General features: G+C 37.8%; 1 protein-coding gene across 1 annotated transcript in view; it reads right to left on the bottom strand.

The window, feature by feature from the left end:
- LOC106932067 (neurexin-3a-like) overlaps window positions 1-7964 on the bottom strand; it is an 87008-nt gene extending 79044 nt beyond the window's left edge. Inside the window, exon 1 of the mRNA XM_088002848.1 lies at window positions 7468-7964. The gene's annotated coding sequence lies outside the window, so the exon portion shown is untranslated. The remainder of the gene's footprint in view (window positions 1-7467) is intronic.
- Between the last annotated feature and the right edge of the window lie 6069 nt (window positions 7965-14033).

Below are 14033 nucleotides of genomic sequence, written 5' to 3' on the forward strand. Positions count from 1 at the left end.
AAATAAAATGTCCAAGATTGTTGTTAAAACTGTCTTTACATAACCAACAACTGCCTGGTGTTGAACTTTTTTTATTATTATTTTAGTGTGCATTTAACACTTAAGCTTTATAGTAAAGTTTTAAAACAGTGAAAAGTTTAATCTTTGAGAGTTAAAACTAATCCAGACAGCTGTGATGGTAAAACCTGTCAGGCACACTCTCACCTCGTCAAGTTTTAGTGCCACTGCATTCGGACGATATTTGGGTGTTGGAGCAAAAGGTGAATCCAACACCTGAGGACGTTTAGGTCTCATCAGATTGTGTTCATTAACTACAGAGGACGGGGGTCAGGTTCACCACAGGGATGTGTTTCGTTTCTGGGACAGTTTTCAGTTTCCAGCTAAAAACTTTTTTAAGTTGCCTTTTTCAACTACATTTTATTGCCCATTGTTTTAATGCTTTTCTGGATTATCTAATATTTTGACAAAAATGTAAAGAATAGAGAGCTTTCTTTGTATCTTTTATGTCTGAAACTGTGCCCTCTTGCTGAACTACTGCTGCATTTCAAAAGTCCTAATGTGCTTTGTTAAATGTTCCTTTTAGATTTTAACCAAACTGAAATTTGTAGGTGTGCTTTTGTTACTGGAACATTAATCAAACACTCAGAGGGATTTTCTCTTCTCCCAATTAGTACAGTTCTACGATTTCGTTTATGCAGAGGATCTGGACCCTCGGCTATTAAGAAACGATTGCTTCCTGGAGGTGTGGACTCCGCTCATGATAGGAATTCCTTTGAACAATTTAATTTGATACAGAATCAAATTTTAGCTTAATCAAAAAACTCAGATGTAAAAAAAATTGCTGAGGCTCAAAACATTTGGAAGTTGCAGATTATTTCTGAAAAGGGCAAGCAGGGAGGGAAAATGAAAATACAAAATCCCAGTGAAAATGGTGCAGAAACACTTTTTTCTTAATTTGCAATCAAGTTTTTCCAGGCCAATACTGATTTCTGGTTTCCTTTGGGTTCTGATCTTCCATTTCTCATTTTGAGATATGCAGTTGTTAATTTTTTTATTTTATTTGTTTTTCACATTTCTTTGCCCCCTGATAGTTAATTATCTAATTTTATTAAACTCAAAGGAGTGCATTAATGGACATAGCTGATAGAAATGGTGGATTTAATTTCAAATCTTTAAAACCAAAAGAAATCAGTTCACTTTTCAAGCTTTATTTTCAAAAGGGAAGCTTTCTTAAAATGTATCTATAGAGATTTTCAGTCAGATTTGAAAAAAAAAGATTATTACCCACTTATTTTCGTATCATCCAATATTGTTTAATCCTAAATGACAATCAAATGCGACTATTTTGATGGTTTTGTATCCTAAATTAAGATCAGCTTTGTTTAATATAAAGCCATACCAACTGTGAGATTGTAATTGTTCTTTTCTTATTGTCTTTTGTAGTTCAAAATACAAACATTTGCAAGACCCAACTGTCTGTTGCAGCAGATCACCCCGCCGCCCCGCAGACACACACACACACACTCTACTTGTGCACATGCAGTGTAAACTCATGTTTACCAAAGCAGACATCATTTTCAGATGGTCTCATTGTGTCCTGTTGCAGTCCGGCGAGCGTCAGGGGTTAAAAGGCTAAACGGCATGGATCATTGTTCTCTCTGAAAGGCTTCTTTTGACGAGGCCCGCAGGGACGAGTCCACATCCACTCAGTGACAAAAGGCTGCAGCACTCTGGATCCTATTAACAGCCTGACGGGTGTGTGTGCATGCGTGTGTGTGTGTGTGTGTACATATTTGTGCGCGAGTGTGTCTGTGTGTGTGTGAATGCAAATAAAAGCACCGGCAGGCCTCTTGTGCTTTAATAGGAGCCACTTGGTGGTATTTTACGGCCGCGATCAAACACTGCAGCGGTGACAAAATGTCCTCCACAGTGATAAGATCTCGGAGAGAACACGCAGCAGTTTGTCATCTCACACTGACGAGGCGTGAGGAGCTCAAATCTCACTGCCGTGGAGTCGATTTTCTGCACCATCATCTGGGCAGGACATGAGGAGGGGGAGGACAAGGAGAAGGAGGAGGAGAGACAAAACAGAAAGGGAGGGATGCTCCACCTCATCCACTCCCACTCTTCCTCACACCTCAGACACACACCTTCGGCATCCAGCCTCCATTTTAGGCTCACAGCTGTCTGTTTGTTCTCGAGGAGGTGGCCTGCATTTTTACCATCCTCCACAGTGATGCACTGGATCATTTAGTCCAATAGAAAGCCTACATATTGATCCTCTACGTGAGAAGATGGAACGAAATCTGACATAAGCCTTTGAATTTTTTCTGTAGAAAAAAAAAATGCATCAAATGTAAAAGATGACATCTGCAAAATGTTGCTTTTTCTTGGTGTGTGAGATTTCTAACTGTTTATCCCCAAACAAATCATGAAAACTAATAAAGAACCTGAACGTATGAAAATCTTTAAGGACACATCTTAGGAATTGCATTGGGTAAGTGATGGGAGCTGTGGAAGGGAGTGGGCTTGGTCTGACTGTACACTTCAGAGTGCATATTTAGACATTAGAGGTTCTCATACATTACTCACACTTACAGCCACCCACCTCACCCCATACACTCCCAAACTTACAAGTTTTGAGCCTCAAACTGCAGCCAATAATCTATTTAGAAGAAGAATGTTGGATCTGAGTAAACACAAATTAATGCATCTTGTCAGCAAAGTTTCTGAATTAAGATTAAAGTCAATCTCACCAGAAGTTAATATAATGTTAATGTGCCTAACTAACATAGGGGTCAAGAGGGTTGGAACAATCTTCTCAGAGTGAGGAGGAGTGAGGTGTATTTCCAAGCAGAACATCTAACAAGAACACAACAAAATGCAAGATATTATAGCAAATATCTGCTTATGTTTATACCCAGTCGTTTGCATTTTTGGATTGTTTTCATTTGATTTAAATCGGAGCTCTTATCCCACTTTTCTTAACAAATTTGAACTTGTGTAAAGTCAGATAACTGTTTTAATTCAATTTCTATACTTTTATGTTCAAGCATTATAGTGGTTTATTAGAAATAAAAATGGACACAAAACAACAAAAGAAAACTTTACAAAATGTTGTAGAGATTGGAGTTATTGGTTTGTGTTCATGTCAAATCAGATTTTTCTTTTCTCTTGTTCAAGGAATAAATGGAAAAACTCCACTATTTTTAGTCATTCAACCAATCAGGCAATAACATTTGTTTTGATGATTGGCGTTTAGTGAACACTAGATCATAGTTAGCAGCACATGCTTTCATGGATCATTTTGAATTTAATTCATTTGCTGTTGGACACAAAATTGCTATACTGCTTTCAAAGAACCTGCAGTAGATTTTATTTTATTTTTTTTATCTTGCATGTGTCATAGTCCTCCAGGGCAAAAATGCTCAAAATAAAATAATAAAAAAAAAATCTAAAAAATCTCTACAACTAATTCCACATTCTTGCAACAAAAAAAAAAAAAAGACTGTTGAGATGCCTGCTTATTGAATAACTTTCTCATAAGTTTAGTGAAAGATATATAATTTCACATTTATTTTTGTATGGTTTTAGAACTTTTTTAAATATTCTTTTCATTGGGTTTGATATCTGCTAAAATATCTCTTCCATTAGTAAAACATTTCAGTGCATAAACTAAACCCAAAGCAGAGAGTTCAATCCACTTTCTAGTTTAATACAAATCAAATAATGGTAAAGGCCATATGGTTCAATTCATATATTTTGGGATAACATTGTTGCTCCTTTATTTTCTGTTGTCCTTCAAACTACTAGATTTTGCTCTTTTATTGTGTTTTTTGTTGTGTTAGAAAAAATATCTGAACCAGTCAAAATTGGACTTGGCAGATGTGATTTAAAACAGAAATCGATATGACCAGTGCATCTCTAAGAATTATTGCACTTATCTTCAAAACAAAATGTTAATAGATAAGATTCACTTTCATTTTTATCTTTATCTTCCAAAATCTGTTTTTTAAAACGTATTTCTTTTTGTTATTTGGTTTTGTATTACTATGTCTGTGTTAATGTCTTTAAATAAGGGGGAAAGGCTTTCAGCTGAATCTAAAGGAACTTATCTCCTGGCTGGAGCAAGAACATGTCATTGCACACATATATTTTTTGTTTGTTTGTTTTTCATTCGCCTCTTTGTTACATAATGTGTAATTATTATGTGTGTTATGTTTTAGTGTTTTTTTTTCTTTTTTCTTCACAGCTCTCATTTTAACCAGGACATGATTGTATTTGATCATTTTATATTTGAACAGGTTTATTCTAATTAAATATTGATTGTTTTTTTTCAGCTTAGCAGAATGATTGTATCACATTCACTTTTGTTTTTAAGAAGCGTCTGTCAAATGGGGGGTTTACAACGCTGGGGGTCTGTTTTGGTGGAAGTTTATATCTAGAGGACTATAATGGTTACATTCCCCTAAAAAATATAATTTGGTAAATGTCCAGTAAATTGCTGGGATGGATATGATTTGATAGAATAATTACATAAGAATTAAAAAAAGCTCAGTTTACTGAACTCCCCACCCCCGCCACGTCCCTCCCAAAAATAAAATATCAGTCTGGTCGCAAAATTAAATACTGATTAAATACATCCAACAAAATTGCAAATTATATAAGTTGTGTTTTAATGCGTCGTTTATGTAGATTCCTGTAATGGTGGGTGAAAAATAAAATCAGCTGTTCGTTTAAAGAAAGAACAAAACTAAAACGGTCCTAATTACAGACATGCAAACGTGGAGGGGGAGGGAGTGCGTGGATGTGTGTAAGTGTGCGCGCGTGTGTACGATTGCGATGCAGCGTGGGCACCGTGCTGTTCCCCAGCTCCTCAGCAGGCAGGACACACCTTCTCCGGGCTGCAGCACCCTTCATGGCATTACATCATCACAGACACCTCGAACCCACGCGCACGAGCCTGCGTTTACAACATCTGCACGTGCACGGTCTACATGGATAATTGTCCCCACCACAACAATGACCGAACTCTTCTACAAACGACTGTGGGCGCGCAAAAACAATTTTGCACACGCACCAGTTAGATCCACGCACACGTTTCTGCTCAGCAACCTCCCACCAGCTACAGCAGCTACAGCGGTTTATGCAACATCACATGGACTTTCTCACAAATTCAGTTATTGCAAATAATTAAAATAATAATAATAACAAAAATGTATATAGCGTAAATGGAGAAGAACAGGTTCTGTTTAATTTTATTAAGATAAATCCAGAGTGGGGAACATTTAATGCACCGCAGGGCCGCGCACTTTCCCACACTCAAATCTGAGACACGGGGAGAAAGAAAAGAGCATTCTCCAAAAATCCTGCGTAGTATCAGTCTGTCCCCGCCCAGAGGAATTAGTGTTACCTTGAGAGCCCTTGGCTTTTTGCGGTTGATTTGTTTGAGCCGTTAATCAGCTGTCAAGCATGGGAAATACAATCTGAAAAGCCTAAATTATCAAAAATAAAGGGGGGGGGGGGAACGCCCGTCCTGCTACTCCACCTGACCTTAATTCTAAGACAAGCAGAGTTAAAATGGAGAAGCAGAAATCTTTTCGTACTAATTTATTTGATAAAAATCTTATATCTTTAAATCGGAATTTTGTGTTTTATGTTATTTTTTTCATTTTTATGAAGAAATACGATCATTTCAAAATTGATTCATGTAAGCCTGTGTATGTAAAAACGTTCCTGTCTCCATCAGGAGAAGGAACATCTTCAGGCCTTTAGGAAAATAAACAAATAAATAAATACATTCTGGCACACGGGTCACGCCCATTCTGTAGGCGGTTTGGAAAGAGGGAAGAAAAAACATCCCTATTAGGAATTCCCTCTGCATACATCCATCTATGCATACATAAATGCAAAGGAATAATGTTTTAATCTTATTAACTCTCTGCAGCTATGAAGGAGAGAAAAAGAAAATCCGCCTTTTTTTTTTTTTTTTTTTTTTGGTAAATCTGAACGTGAAAACGTCCGGCCTGGAGATGATTTTAGGGATGCAGACAGAAGATTCAGGCCTGTTTTTTTTTTGTTTTTGTTTTTTTGTTATTATTATTGCTATTATTATTATTATTATTATTATTATTCCTTGTTTCCTTCGTAGGGCGCATTGAATGCAGGGCCTCGCATTTAACTGCAATAAAAAAAAAAAAAAATAATAATAATAATAATAATAATAATAAAAAACGCCAAACATTCTCCCTACAAATGGGACATCTCGCCCCATCCGTCGCAGTGGAGGTGACACAGATGAAAGCTGCAGGACTTGAGCTAAAACGTTAATTCAAGATGAATAGAAGTAAAACGGGAAGCTGTCAGCTTAAGAAGGTGCAGCATGAAATGCGTTTCAGGGAAAAGCATTTCAGCGAACCCCTTCTGCAGATGCTGGGGAGCCCAAATTATCCCGATTCATCAGAATATTTCACAATTTCCCTCCTTTAAAAATGATGTCCCTGATTTTGCGTCGGGTAGCGAAAAGGATTGCTCCAATTTTGTTCGACAATTCTGAATCTGAGAGGAGCAAATTTGGGATGTTTTTACATTCAGGTTAGTCGTAAAACATCAGGTGTCTAAATTATACCTTCAAATTGTGATTATTTGTGTTAATTTGATCTGCTGAATGTGAAAAAGAAAACGTCAGCTGCGTGTTTTCTCTCTCTCTCTCCCTCTCTCTTTTTTTATCCCCCCAATAGGAGGGCGATGTAGGAATGCAACGGTCACTGCTGTCCATCTCCGCGCAAACGCAAGGTCATGCACCAAAAAAGAAAAGCTGCTCGAATTACAAGAAAATGTGCATCAATATTTAAAGAGCCCACGGGGAGCGTGCGTGACATTTCAACACGCGACTGCAGCCGAGAACAATGCGTGAAAACAATGCGTGCATGGAAACTGGACACTTAGCGCGCATATGATTTATAATTCATCAGCCTAAAACAGGGTGAAGGAAATCCTCCTTTTATCTTTTCAGTTTTTACTCCAGTCTGGCTCCAAACCTATGTTTACAACCACAGGGCCCATTTTAAGGCTTGCAGTGTTTGAGGTATGTTAATGATCAAAACAATAAAATTGATATTTTATATCGTGACCATACGGGCAGCGCAGAGGTCTGTAATTCTACTCTTGCCTGTCAAAGTGACATTAGTGGCCAACATGGCAGAAATTTTCGGTTTGAACCCCCAAAATGTCGCGATTCCTTCAAGGAGACCCACAGACATCCGCCGAGTCCGTGCGCAAAAAGCGGAAAAAAGGGAAGAAAGAAAAAAAAAACTCTTGTAAAAGTCCTGTGATACCTGTCCACCAGGAGCTGAAACTCGAGCCTTCCCTGCCTCCTCTCCCCTCCTGCTTCTGCTCCTCTAACTCTCATTCTGAAGGTGGACACTAACATGAACAGGTTGAACTTACACAGACGGCGTTACTGACCTCAGATCAGCAGACCAAAAGTATCCACCTGCTAAAATCCAGCTGCCAGTGTACACGGACCCACTTTCCCTCCCTTTTTTTTTTTCTTTTTTTTTTTTGCTTTTACAAAAATATCCAGGATCCAGTTAGAAGCAGCGCCGTCTCCGGGCTGCCTTTATCGCTCCTCGCAGGTGCGTCCAACACGGTGCATCATGCGCACAACAGCCGCTGTTTGCTCTGTGCCACTCGCGGCGGCTGCGGGCAAGAGGCGCGCACACGCTGACACGCACGCGCGCGCCAAACAGGGTCCGCCCTCCACTCAGCGCCAGCGCGCGCCCTTTAAAGGCACATGGAGAGTGCGCACAGACACGACGGCGCGTCTTGGATGCTGTGTATTCATTTAGTTTCAGTTTGTTTTGGGGGAAAAAATGCTGCTGGAGAAAACCTGCAGTGCACAATGTTCGAATGGGAACATGTGGAAGAATTTAATATGGAGAATGTAAGAAGAATAAATTAATGTAATAACATGGAGCCAGTGGAGGAAAAATTCCTATACTATACAAAGCAATACCCTCAATTAGTTACCCTAACTTGTTTCTATAGTTTACTTCAATTTAATATAAGTTATGAAATTCCAACCTAATTTCGTGAGTTGTTGGCATTGCAGTTTATGGTTATAAACCAGTTCCATGAAATGTAAATTTAAGTGTGTCAACATAACTCAACAATTTGAGTTTTAAAATGGTCTGCATGAGTTGACATGTGTTTTTTTAAAATTATTATTATTATTTTAATTTATTCTTTTTTATAGTTAATATTTAAAGAGCCCACAGGGGCTCTTTAATGTGACATAACCTCAGTGCCTTCAAAAGTATTCATATTACTTGAGCTTTTCCACATTTTTCACCTCACAACTACAAACCTCACTTTACTTTATGTAACCCATCACAAAGTAATGGAACAGATGTGGATATAATTTTTATTAGATTGTTTTCCAAGCATAAATCCCAGATTTACAGTGTATTTAGTATCTTGAATTTAATTTATTCTCAGTCTAAATCCAGCTGTTCTGTGAAGGCCTCACATGTTTGTTAGAAAACAATGAACACACAGCATCATGGAAACAAAGGAACACACTGGCTAAATCTGGGCTAGCATTAGGTTACGAATGCGTGAGAATGGGGAAAAAAGAACTGTTTCTAATTAGTTACCAATTCCATTCAGAATTCTGACACTACATAAATTCCTGATTCAGATGTTTTTTGTTTTTTTTTTGTGTTTTTTTTTAACACCATTCTTCTTTGAGTTAGATTCTTTTTATTAAGCAGAGTTCAGATTGAATTCCTAACTCTGGACAGATTCCTTACGCTGAACCGATTTCCATATTTTTAAAGATTCCAGATTCAAGAGAGATTATCATCTCTGAACAGATTTCTGACCAAAGAAAACTGAAGAAAACTAAATTTCTAAATATTTCTTAAAATGTTCTCGATTCCAAACAGATTCATGGCTCTGAACTAAGTCCTGATTCTGTCTCTTTTTGTGAACGTATTTTTAAATCAAAACTCATTACCCTTCATTTTAATTCTAACTTATCAATCATTAAGACATTTAAAAGAGGCTAAACTAAACATAAATGGGATTTGTGCCAAATTATAGAAGACAAGTTTGCAAAAAAGCAATTCTACTTAGATCTATAAAAAATATATCAACAGGATGATTAATAGAGGTGACCATGAGAAGATCTTTAATAAAAAAATAAAATAGATTCTCTCCTGCCAATTTATGCAGGCATAAGTGTTGTTCTACAAGATGGGGATATTGTCATAAATTCAGTTAACAGAACAATAACCCACATTTTGTCACACCAACAAAGACAGGCCATGAAAAAAAATAAAGGAGAAAAAGGAAGACAAAGAAATAACATCATGTCAAATGAATCAGCGTCCTTCACATAAACTGTACCTCGCAGAGGCCAAAGAACAGTCCAGGCACGAGCACATCATCACATAACCTTCCCCCAGTCAGCAATCCAGGATCACCAACAAACAACACCCACAGGCAAACCACTTAAAGATCCAAAACACTAAAACAACACAGGAACCGTCTGCGAGAATCAGACTGAAAAGCGACAAGAGAACTCCCTCTTAAAATGATCTGATAATCTACACCCATCACAGGACAGGAATCCCACAAAAGGAGAAGGAAAAAATTGCCCCTACTAACAAAGCCCCAACTTGAAATGCTAGCAGTAACACCCAACCCACACACACCATGCATGCAGCACCATTCCATGCAAGAAACCCGTACTGCACCTTACGGCATGCAGCAGCACAACATGTCCTAATGTCTTCACCTGAGATTTGAGGAGAGTCAAGGAGGCACATCAGGTTTGTACCCGCAAAACCCCGGAGGCTACTAAGAAGTAAATTTCAGCAGCATTATCCCCAGAAATTTCCCACAACACTGCACAATGGTCCTTACTAGAGACACCACAAGCCCCGTAAAACTGCATGGCAACCTCGCCACTGGAAATAATGACAAACAGAACATCAAAACAAAGACAAGAACAGCACCTGCTTCAATGGACCAACTCTTAAGCCTCCCAAAAAGCCAAAATAAGTAGGACTGGGTCATTAAAGACATAAACCAAATTTGATTTGGGGCCTCTCTTCTTGTTTAGAACATAACCATCGATTGGTTATGATTTGCTGAGATATATTTGTGGACTAATTAAGCTCAAACACAAATAACACATTAAACTTGCTGCATCAGATTGTAATTACATGAACACAATCATCAGAAAAAATGAAAATTATTCCATGCAATTTTGAAAAGGAAACTTGCAATTCTCTGAAGATTTGCAACAAATATTAAACAAATCTAAGTTACTTACTGTATCGATGATGAAACTATCAAATAAATTTTTGTAGCAGTCTCATTCCCCATAAACAAATACAAAAACATTTGCTCTATGGTCTGTGTTAGGATTCAAACATTTATGAGATGCCTCTGGTAGTTCGGAGGAGTTTAGTTTGCTTACGCTTTGCTGCTTTGCCCGGATGACACAGGTGGCCAAAAACAGAAACTAACCTACTCAAAGTAATTCAATTCATTCCCAATGGTATCATCTAAATACATCAGTTTGCTTCCCCAGATGGAGCCACATCCACCTGACCCCACAGGGACGACAAGGTAATGAGCAATCAAACAACCACAGGGTGAGAACCGAAGCCCGTCACCCGGCTGCAGCCGGCGGTGAGGAAAACATGCCCCACACACACCTGGAGCTTTTTATTTACTTTAATCTCTTATAAACGCCCCTCATCATTCATTTAATTCCATCTATTATGAACAAAAACTCCTTCCTATGAGGTACATTTGATTCATTATGCAGTTCTCTAGAAGAACTTAGTCATATTTTATAAATAAAGCCACAGACACAACAGATGATGCTGAACTGTCTTGTAGCTTCCCTTCACTCTTGCATGTTCCTAAACCTTTCCACCCTTCTCCTCTTTCACTTAACACATGTCAAAAGCGCACCTGTCATTAGGAGGGATCAAGTTACTTTGACACCTGCATAATACAAGCAGCTCAGCTTCAAAACAGAGTTGTATCCCACCCTGTGAGGACACCGAGATATCCTGCAGTTCTAGCAACATATCACAAAAATCAGGCTCCGTATAATGAGGTTAGAGGGATCTCAGTCAATGCACAGCTACTTAAGGTATTGCTTTAACTCCATCTTTTTCACCATAGCAGCGTCTGATTTGCTACTGCAAAATGCACCCATTCAATTCACCAGGTGAATAGATGTTGGGCATCTCGGATAACAATTCTGAGCAGCACTGCCAGACAGGACATGTTACAAAAAATAAGAAAATAAAGAAGTGAGAATGATAGTTAGTTCCAAGTCCATACAGATGAGAAACCAAGAAACCAAACAAAACTTCAGCAGGAACTTCAGACTTAATCAGGATGCTGTTTTTAAAATTAGTGATGCCGATTCTATTAATCCATCAGTACAGAATGAAAATATAAATGCAGTGATTCAATCAACAATATGTATTTTTTCTTTTTTTTAAGTTTTGCCTCAATTGTAATTCACAAAAGAACAGGAAATGTGTCCGCTAGTGCTTAATGGCTAATTTAAATATGGTCATTGCATTTTGTATTCATTTATGATTGTTAAAAAAAAAGAGAGATTAAGTGAAAACTCTGACAACATCCATAGCTGAAATCTTTCTCAGAATCTTTTTTCAACTTTTATTAAATGTAGTTGTCACTCAGTCACATTAAATAAAGTAAAAAAAAAAAAAAAAAAAAAAAAAAAGGTTACAATATCCATAATGGGGAGGACAAGAGAGCACAACGAATCAGAAATATTAATATTAATGTAATATGTTGGATAAAATCTGAGATATTATTCTGAGCAGCCCATCGTGTGCACACATGATTAAAAAATCCTTTCAACTCCACAGTGCTGCCATGGAAACCTGTTAATGAACGATGTTTATTACAGCTGCAGAATGATGTTCTCTCTATGCCTCTGCAGTCACCGAACCGTCCAATAAGTGATGTTAGTGTCATTAAGATTTTACTGGTTACACAAACAGCTGGAGAAAGGCACCAGCACCCCTCCTGACCCCAATGGAATAAGGGTGCAAGAAAATGGACTGATGGACGGACGGACGGATGGTTACGCAAACCACTTTGCATACTTTTACCAGCAGTTTCAGGATATACTATGTGGATTGTAGTATTGTTTTAAAAGTTTAGAAGCACAAACGTATTCATCATTTTCTTGAAACTTTATTCTTTCATGTTGTTTTTCACTTCAGGACTCTTTTTTTTTTTTGTTACAACTTCCATCCTGCAAATCTTTGCACTTTCTAACAAAAGACAGTGATATTGAACACTTGGCGTCTGTAGAGTTTGAGGGTCTTCCCTGAACCTCTTTTTACATTTCAGCGCCTAAAGACTTTCAAATTAAACCATGCCTTCCTTTGAACTTCATCTTTTGCTGTTCTGACAGTTTTCTGGTGTCCCTTGTCTGTTTCTGCAACATTAGGCCTATTTTACATTCCAGAAAACTGCTGGCTGTCAGCTAGGTGGAGGCATGTAGCACAGCCTCTTAAATAAGTTAATCTTTATGTTTTCTGAAGTTCTAAGCCTCAGCAGGTCCATTAATAAGCTTGGACCTGCTGAGGTCCAAACATCATATCCAGAGAGGTGGAAAAGTTAGTTTTCGGACCAAAGTAAAAAATTTCTCTTCAGTATCATTGAAGCTGACCGATGAAAGGTCAGCTCAGGTCAGTCAGGTCAGTCTGCAGGTAAGCATGTTTATCTGCAGACTTTCCCCTTCAATACAAATCAAGTAAGACCGTTTCTAAAGATCTACAAACCCCTTTAACTTTAGATTTCAAACACACTTTCATAGAATGGTGTAAAGTTAGATTTTAAATCTTTTAAGACTCACTTCCCCTAGACATTTGTTTCAGCTTCTTGTGTCACACCTGTTCACTTTTCAACTTCATTAAAGTAAATGATTTGATTATTTAGCAGTGACACTCATATGCAGGAATCACTGAGATGAGAGAGAGGATGAAGTTTAACAGTTAATTGAAAACACAGATTGAAAATGTACAGACAATGGGTTCCAGGGTCTCCGTCAGCACACTAAACAGAAACGTAAAGGATTTTGACATCTAGACTATGGTAGGCATATTGTAGATGAGGTTTGAGATAGCTTCAGGTTGCAATTATACTCTTTCTTCAGTGTGACAGGGCAGAGCATCAGCCCCACTGCTACAGATGAAACCCTGATCCTGAACCCAATGATTGTCATTGTTTTTAAAGGAAATGCTTTCTAATAGTCTTTAACTGTTAGCTGCACTGTGTTATGGTCCTCCTGGTACCTTTATAGAGCAGGGAAGATGAAGTGAAGGTGGTTTATGGTGTGTAAAAATTGACTTTTTGTTTCCTTCCTCCTCTATGACTTCAGCAGCAAAGCTCTGAACCTTCAGTCAGTCATGTTGAAGTTTGCATTTCAAAGCAAAACATTTGACCAAATAATGCTTCCACACAAAGCTAAAAAGTAAGCAAAGAGCTGTGAAAGAATGTCGTCTCCAGATTTCCAAGTTGGGATAAATCTGCATATCTGTAAAAGTTTTTTTTTTTTTTTTTTTTTTTTAATTATGATTTTTTTATTTCATTTTAGAAATGAATTTAAAAAATTGAAATCTCTCTATAATGCAGATTTATCGCATACTATTTGCTTTATATGTTTCGGCCTTGTTCCCAGTCAACCATATGAATGTTCATTACAGAGCTCTACAAAAACTTCAAGTGTCAGTTAACATGACTATCAATATGGACATAATGACTTAAAATGTTTATTCAAACAGGAGAGTAAGCATTGAAATGGGTCCAAACTCCAACACAGTCTTTTTTCCAAACCAATCTAAATTCCTAATCTAATCCAAGCTCAGAGCTTCAAGTGATGCAGAGCTTCTTGACGTGATGTACGATGACCCTGGAGCAATGAATCATGGGTAGAAATCATTCTGCAGGAGTGTAAACAT

This window comes from Poecilia mexicana, unplaced genomic scaffold (assembly GCF_051168715.1).
Source record: "Poecilia mexicana isolate PSO_F unplaced genomic scaffold, ASM5116871v1 scaffold_22, whole genome shotgun sequence".
Classification (NCBI taxonomy): domain Eukaryota; kingdom Metazoa; phylum Chordata; class Actinopteri; order Cyprinodontiformes; family Poeciliidae; genus Poecilia; species Poecilia mexicana.